The following is a 9,299-nucleotide window of genomic DNA, read 5'->3' as shown; positions in this document are numbered from 1 at the left end:
CCTAATACTTTAACTTGCCTTATCATAAGCAAAATAACTAAAGTTATACTAGGGAAAATGAGTAGAGATTTATCTACATGATCGTAATGTCATTTCAAGATTTTGTAAAACGAGCTTGCTAATTATTCCTAATACTTTAACTTGCCTTATCATAAACAAAAATAACTAAAGTTATACTAGGGAAAATGAGTAGAGATTAATCTACATGATCGTAATGTCATTTCAAGATTTTGTAAAACGAGCTTGCTATTTATTCCTAATACTTTAACTTGCCTTATCATAAGCGAAATAACTAAAGTTATACTAGGGAAAATGAGTAGAGATTAATCTACCTTGATCCGAAACTTAGTCGGGGCCGAATAAGCTAGTTGGAAGATTTTCTACGGGCGGTGAACTTGCAAATCTGGACCAAACTTTGGATGGCAGTAACTCGGTCAATATTTGGCCGAATACGATCGTTCTTGGGTCGAAGTTGAAGCTCTCGAAGTGCTCTACGACTTTCGTGAAGGAAGTTGATCCTAGAAACTATTTTAGGTAGGAGAAAAATGGTGATAAAGGCAGAGACAGTATGCTGTCAGGAAATGGAAATCCGAGATTTTTACTGAACTTCGGATGCCAATATCTTTGGCATTTCTTCACCGATTTGGATGGTTCTTGGGTCTAACTTGAAGGTTTCGAAGTGCTCTACAACTTTCTCGAAGGGAGTTGGTTCTAAAAACTAATTTAAGCAGGAGAAAAAGGAAGATTTGTGGAGGGCAGTAAGCTGACTGGAACTGGAAATGGTGTTTGGAGAGGAATGTAAGCAAGGAAGTGAAGGGGTGAGTTGAGCTTGGAGTGAGCTTGCTATTTATTGCCAACACTTGAGCTTCTCCTTCCTCCTCTATGGCCGGCCCCCCCTTCTCTCCTTCCTCCCATGGATTTGCTCCATTGTCATGTCCAATCAAGCTTGAAAGCATGCCAAGTCTTCCATGACTTGTCACTTCCATTTGTAGGCCAAATCTTAGGTCATCATGAAGGGTTTTGGACTTGTCAAGTCTATGGGGAGGTTGCTTGCAAGAAGGAATATAATCATGGCCTAGCTTTATACTTTGGAAGACTAGAATGGGTTGGCATGTAGTCAAAAAAATAGGCTTAAGGCTATAAATGTTGCTTGTGTAAATAATCAAAACTCATGCACACACTCCACCCCACTCTCTCCATCCGGCCTCTCTCTCTCTCTCTCTCTCTCTCTCTCTCTCTCTCTCTCTCTTGTATCTATATACATCCAAGAAAATCTAGAAAAGTAAGTCTAGGATTTTAAGACTAGAACATAGGTGTGCATGCATGCATGGCTAGTCTTGCTTCTTTTGGAAGCAAAATGATGGGATTCTTTGTATGACTTGTCTTGTCATGCATATTGGCAAGTCAAAGGTCTATTAACCAAGGGATAAAAATTTCCCTAACAATTATGGACCAAGGGGTAAAGAAATATTGGTAATAATTTGATATGACTAGTCATGAGAATCTATTGTCCAAGAGATAATATTTTCCCTAACATTTATGGACCAAAGGTTAAAGTTTTCCCTTGCCTTTATTATCCAATAGGTAGGGTAAGTAATGATGCTAGGTAAAGTGAAATGACTAAACATAGGAATAAAATGATTACTCCTATAGTCTAATGGTTCAATAGGGTTCGGAGGGTTTCATAAGGCTCAAAGACGGTCAAAAAGGCCCATCTAGGGTTAGGAAATTGTAACTAGGTGAATTGGTGGTCTGGTTCCACCAACTAATCGGTTGGATGCTAATTCTACTTGCCAAGTAGGATTTCTAGCCAAGAAATATAATTTAAAGATTTTATTTAACTCACTAGAAAAAAAATACAAGTGCTTCTACAAGCATACTTGTCTTTAGAAAATGACTAGATTGCTCGGCGTGAAAATATATAATTTTATAAATCTCAAATCTAATTATGACGGATTATTAAAATTACAAAGAAATTTTTAGTAGCAAATCCAAGGAATTAAAATAAAATTTAAATATTTAACGAAATTTTTATTTACCAAAAATCAGGGTCGTTACAAACTATCCCCCTTAAAAATAATTTCGTCCTCGAAATTGGTGCATGACTACGGATCAGATTTCGTCGCTTACTGGTCTTGAAATCATCGTCTATCCCCCTTAAAATAAGAGTAGGTCACCTTCAATTACTAGCGTGATGTTGAAATGATCATCTTCGCCACAAGAAGATATCTCCATCGCGTAACCTTCGTGGATTTTGTGGACGGCTATTCCTCCTCCTGAAGTGATAACAGGTTCAACAGCGATCCTATGGGTTCAGTTTCTAGGTATGCAGTGATAAACAGTTTAGGAAAAACCTTCTCATTCCAAGGGTAGATTCTCGATTGAAAGAGGATAGAATACGCTACATGGGTATAGGTACCCTTGCAGTGTTGATCAGGCTCGAAAATTAGGATTTCAACTTATGACTGAACGGAGAGGGGTGATGTCAAGGAATGAAAGAAATACCCCTGCAAAATCAGGAAGGACCCTATAGGTATTTTTTAAGCCAATCAGCGATCTAATCAAGATTCGAATACTCTGGCAACCCACAAATGCTTTGGCATCACACGGCTACTGTCTAAGGCTCCGGCAGGTCCTAGAAGTATCTCGAAGTAAGACGACAGCGTTTCAAGCATCTCTCACAATCTTCTGCATGTTTTGTTAATCAAATTAAGCCTCATCACTTGCTTAACAAGATGGGGTTGAAGTTGCTTCAGTCGTTGAACAATTTGCCTCGTAGTACGCCTTTGATGAAGTTTCCATCGTAGATACCAACGCCAAATGCAAAACTTCTACCAATCATCATGCGGACTCGTATCCCACAAGCATTTTCTTATCACGTCCCTATCAAATCAGCATGCTCCCCACCTAACGATATTAAACCCATTTCTAAACTAGGAAACAACGGATCGCTTGGGCAGAATCCCTCCATTATCGTACAGCATAAGTACTCCATCCTTATTCAGGGGGAAATCGAACATCTGCAAGCAAGTCCTACTATATTCTACAAACTCGGATATTATTAGCAAAGGCATTGAAAGAACCTATGCAGTCACGGGAAAATAAACCTGGGCGGCATCGACTTCTGGCAGTAATTTCAGAGGTACGGCTATCTTGAAAACAAAATTTCAAAAATCCAAGATAATCCTAGATGTCGGGACGGGAATGACTGAGTTAAGCTGCCCTCAAGTAGCGCAAGCTTTTGATAAGGAATTGATGATACCTGGTTAGTTCAAGGAAGGGTACCCATCTCCTAAGGAGATTAGTTTTAAACAGATTTGAATGATCGTACCATAAGAATGAAACAAGCAGTTTTTCCGAAATGATTTGAATATCATCAAGAGATGATATGAATTTATTGATTACGGACGAAATGGAATAGTTATCAATGATTGAATGGACCAATCATCAAATCTTAGTTATTGCAAAATGACATTGCCGATCATTATCGTAAGTGTCAATAAAAGTTGTATCAGAAGAAAATGGTTGCTATGATTCTCGAGGTTCAAAACTCAAGAGTTACGAAAAATTCGAGGGATAGTGAAAGGTTCTAAATGATAATAGTTAGGATTAGTAACACCATAGGGTGCATCGCTTGGCCAATTAGGTCGGGTCACAAAAGATACCCAAGATTACGCCACTCTTATCAATAAGTGTCGTAAGGAGTAAAAATGAATGATTTCATTACTTGAAACAATGAGGGTTTCCTTCACAAGGATGTTGATTTCAAATAGAGATTTGAGAGAAGCAATGTAGTTAGGAAATAGTACGGATATAACTAGTCGATTGGTATATACTTCCTACTAGGATTTAGCTGGCGGACGTAATTGTCATTCCCTTTGAGCATTCCTAATCTGAACGAACTCTTCGACCTTAGTGTTCCCGGTTTGCGTCCGGTATAGGTGGTTAGCGTCCGCAGCCCTCGAACAGTTTTTCGCCTTCCTTTGTCGGTTTACGATTCTAAAGAATCTCATGGTGTTAGTGGTTAGAATGGAAGATTTGGGAATAATGGTTAATCTTGTTGGCTTCAGACGTTGCGTTGGGATGCTCTTTTAACTTCTGCATCAATGTCGCCCTTGTTGCTTGCGGTGGTGGCTTTACCGTTGGTGCTGGCATCTTGACTTGCTCTCGTGGTCCTCCATTTTTTTTAGTGTTAGAAGGGAGTTATTCACAATCTAGTTTCCTAACGGCGCGTAACTCGAAATCGCAAGGTTCTTACTCCTAATGAAAGGGCTATGAGGTGAGAAAAGACCATCGAGATTTTGAAACGTGAACAAATTTTCAAAGCAGCAATAGAATAGGATGCAATTGAATTCGGCTATGGTTCCGGCCGCTTAGGCCTAGGGTTGGTTAGTGCTAAGAATGGCTACAATAGCTTAGTTAGACCTATTTTGCGTTTAGAGGGTCTTCCGTTATCGTATCCAAATCCGTGGCGCGTATTCACTCTCTATGAGGGAAAATCGAAAGGGGTTTTTACTAAAATAAATTTTCTTTTTGCAAATGGTCTATCTTTCAAAAGTCAAAAGTAGCTTAATAACATAGTATCCAACGGTACTCTTTTAAAAGTAAAGCAGGTTTTTCATAGATAAAAAACATCATACAACATAAGCATAGAATTACAAACATAAACATAGAGTTCTACTATAAAACAAATAGATTAGAACAAGATTCCTAATACAAGTTGAACACGATCTTAATCCTTAACATCCTACATCCCGAAGGATTACAATCGGCCTAATATATGTCTAAATGGCGTCGTTGGGTTCGGGTCTCGCCCATCCTCGAGATTCTCTACCATCTTTCGTTGTAAGCTTGGCGCAACTGACGTTCGTACTCCTTTATGACTGCGGCGAGTGCGACGGCCACGACGAGAGTCCCGTACCAGAAGGTGTTGAGACGGTTATTCACGGCGAACCACCGTGGCATGCCTATTGTGACTACCGCACAAAATATAATGAGGGCGAAGAGTTGCAACCATAAGGTTTGGATTGTTATGGTTATTTCGGCTCGCTCGATTTCTCGGAATATGGCGTCTTCCGGAAATCCTCGTCGTCGGGTTGCCATGGCTCGGCTCGGTTCGGTTCGGCTTGATAGGATATGATGGAGATTTGGAGGAGTTATGATGGTGAGGAAGATGATGAGATGGAAGTGGTGGTGGGGTATATATAGGGGACGGAAAAGGGGTGTTGTGGAGGGAAAGATTGAAAATTTAAATTTGAAGTTTGAAATTTGAATTTTGGCGGTTGAAATTTTTTTTTTGAAATTGGACGGTTAGGGGGGTGCGGTTTGCGCGCCTAATGGGGTGGCACTCGGTGCTAGGTTCCGCTCTCGTCGTTTAAAAGGCGTGGAAAATATTTATCCAATGACGAGCCGCAAGGTTTACTAACACCAAAAATGTTTTTGAGTTTCTAAGTCCCACATTCGATTCTTGATTTAAGTCATCATCCAATTGTTCGGGAATTCCCAGCTCGGCTGTACTGCCAATTCCGTGCCTTGCTTCAATTCGAAGATTGTTTTGACAGAATTCCACTCAATTTGGGACGGTAGACTTAAACTCAATTCACGTTTGTGCAACGGTCAAACTATCTTATGGATCTACCCATTCTACCCATGGCCGAGGTTTTGAACCTAAAGCTTTGATACCAAGTTGTAACGCCCCCAATTTTTGGGTACGTTAAATGAGGCATTTATTATATAATAAAGAGAGTCTGGCTCATTATTACATCATAAATACATCATAAGGAAAGGGTACATTTATTCAACAAGAAAGGAACTAGGGTTCCTAACACTACTCTGCTTGCTCTTCCATCCTAGCAAGCTCCTCTGCTCCAAAAGCTTCCACGGTGTACATCTTATCCTGTTCATCTAAGCAGTCTGACACATTATACCAGCGTCGCCACCGATATAATATGTCAGGGTCACCAAAAGGTAACACCGTGAGCTACAACGCTCAATAGAACAAACTCATACCCGCTAACCCATAACTTACAAACAACAGGTTATACAATCATCGATTTCCACATGATACATGTATATACAGCTAACAATGACACATCCACATTCGTTAATCATCTATCGTTGGTGTCCAAGATTTTCGTGTTTCTCCTACGCGACTCATCGTAGACCGTGTCAACATTTCAACCTTTCAAAATCATTTGTATTGGCTCCGTACCGCGGATAACCAAGCTACACACCCAACCTTTCAAAATCATTTGCATTGGCTCCGTACCGCGGATAACCAAGCTACACACCCAACCTCGGTTCCGCCGTTCCGGTCTCCCGAGTATCCTCACAATGGTTCCGTCGCACCGGGTTCCCATTGGCACACAATTGCATTGGCTCCGTAACGCGGATAACCAAGCCACACACCCAACCTCGGTTCCGCCGTTCCGGTCTCCCGAGTATCCTCACAATGGTTCCGCCGTCCCGGGTTCCCATTGGCACACATTCACACACACACATCTCACATAATGCCATCAAAATCGGTCATTATGTAGTTTCAAAAATATTTCCTCATTCGAAACACATTTTTCTTGTTAACCACACCCTAGGTGTCATGTTTCTATTTTCTCGATTTTCGTGTCTCGTTCTCATGCATAGACTCCGCGGTAGGACCTTTCACATACGCAACCATAAATCATTCATTGTAATCTAACAAGATCATCCAATTCTATATTGCTAAGCATGCTCGAAAAGATCAAAATATGAATACTTCAATTCAAGCGTTAAAATCTTATCTTTCGAAAATCGTTATATCTTACTTTTTGAGAAATTCAATACAACATATGTTTATTCAAGACAAAGTCATTTATCCAACATGTTCATACCTCCATTAGTGAGATAAACTTATTGACAATCATGCATTTTAAACGATAAGCTTATTTACTTGAAACCAAACAATAGATAATCTTATCTACGATATTGATACTTTGAATCAAGAACATGCTACTTTCTAACGTAGATTCTATACTATACGTAGAGTTATTGGACTAGGGTTCTACGTATACTTAGGGAAGTGAGCAGAGAAAATCTACATGATCGTAATGTCATTTCAAGATTTTGTAAAACGAGCTTGCTATTTATTCCTAATACTTTAACCTGCCTTATCATAAGCAAAATAACTAAAGTTATACTAGGGAAAATGAGTAGAGATTTATCTACATGATCGTAATGTCATTTCAAGATTTTGTAAAACGAGCTTGCTAATTATTCCTAATACTTTAACTTGCCTTATCATAAACAAAAATAACTAAAGTTATACTAGGGAAAATGAGTAGAGATTAATCTACATGATCGTAATGTCATTTCAAGATTTTGTAAAACGAGCTTGCTATTTATTCCTAATACTTTAACTTGCCTTATCATAAGCGAAATAACTAAAGTTATACTAGGGAAAATGAGTAGAGATTAATCTACCTTGATCCGAAACTTAGTCGGGGCCGAATAAGCTAGTTGGAAGATTTTCTACGGGCGGTGAACTTGCAAATCTGGACCAAACTTTGGATGGCAGTAACTCGGTCAATATTTGGCCGAATACGATCGTTCTTGGGTCGAAGTTGAAGCTCTCGAAGTGCTCTACGACTTTCGTGAAGGAAGTTGATCCTAGAAACTATTTTAGGTAGGAGAAAAATGGTGATAAAGGCAGAGACAGTATGCTGTCAGGAAATGGAAATCCGAGATTTTTACTGAACTTCGGATGCCAATATCTTTGGCATTTCTTCACCGATTTGGATGGTTCTTGGGTCTAACTTGAAGGTTTCGAAGTGCTCTACAACTTTCTCGAAGGGAGTTGGTTCTAAAAACTACTTTAAGCAGGAGAAAAAGGAAGATTTGTGGAGGGCAGTAAGCTGACTGGAACTGGAAATGGTGTTTGGAGAGGAATGTAAGCAAGGAAGTGAAGGGGTGAGTTGAGCTTGGAGTGAGCTTGCTATTTATTGCCAACACTTGAGCTTCTCCTTCCTCCTCTATGGCCGGCCCCCCCTTCTCTCCTTCCTCCCATGGATTTGCTCCATTGTCATGTCCAATCAAGCTTGAAAGCATGCCAAGTCTTCCATGACTTGTCACTTCCATTTGTAGGCCAAATCTTAGGTCATCATGAAGGGTTTTGGACTTGTCAAGTCTATGGGGAGGTTGCTTGCAAGAAGGAATATAATCATGGCCTAGCTTTATACTTTGGAAGACTAGAATGGGTTGGCATGTAGTCAAAAAAATAGGCTTAAGGCTATAAATGTTGCTTGTGTAAATAATCAAAACTCATGCACACACTCCACCCCACTCTCTCCATCCGGCCTCTCTCTCTCTCTCTCTCTCTCTCTCTCTCTCTCTCTCTCTCTCTCTCTCTCTTGTATCTATATACATCCAAGAAAATCTAGAAAAGTAAGTCTAGGATTTTAAGACTAGAACATAGGTGTGCATGCATGCATGGCTAGTCTTGCTTCTTTTGGAAGCAAAATGATGGGATTCTTTGTATGACTTGTCTTGTCATGCATATTGGCAAGTCAAAGGTCTATTAACCAAGGGATAAAAATTTCCCTAACAATTATGGACCAAGGGGTAAAGAAATATTGGTAATAATTTGATATGACTAGTCATGAGAATCTATTGTCCAAGGGATAATATTTTTCCTAACATTTATGGACCAAAGGTTAAAGTTTTCCCTTGCCTTTATTATCCAATAGGTAGGGTAAGTAATGATGCTAGGTAAAGTGAAATGACTAAACATAGGAATAAAATGATTACTCCTATAGTCTAATGGTTCAATAGGGTTCGGAGGGTTTCATAAGGCTCAAAGACGGTCAAAAAGGCCCATCTAGGGTTAGGAAATTGTAACTAGGTGAATCGGTGGTCTGGTTCCACCAACTAATCGGTTGGATGCTAATTCTACTTGCCAAGTAGGATTTCTAGCCAAGAAATATAATTTAAAGATTTTATTTAACTCACTAGAAAAAAAATACAAGTGCTTCTACAAGCATACTTGTCTTTAGAAAATGACTAGATTGCTCGGCGTGAAAATATATAATTTTATAAATCTCAAATCTAATTATGACGGATTATTAAAATTACAAAGAAATTTTTAGTAGCAAATCCAAGGAATTAAAATAAAATTTAAATATTTAACGAAATTTTTATTTACCAAAAATCAGGGTCGTTACAAAAAAAAACACAGATGGGGTTTCCGTTAGTTTTTTTTTTTTAAACAATTCAACCGTATGCATATGAAAGGCGAAAACAAGCATCGAAGGCTCTGATACCACTGTTAG

The sequence above is a fragment of the Rhododendron vialii genome, chromosome 7a (assembly GCF_030253575.1).
Source record: "Rhododendron vialii isolate Sample 1 chromosome 7a, ASM3025357v1".
In the NCBI taxonomy this organism is placed as follows: domain Eukaryota; kingdom Viridiplantae; phylum Streptophyta; class Magnoliopsida; order Ericales; family Ericaceae; genus Rhododendron; species Rhododendron vialii.
This window is presented reverse-complemented; position numbering follows the sequence as displayed.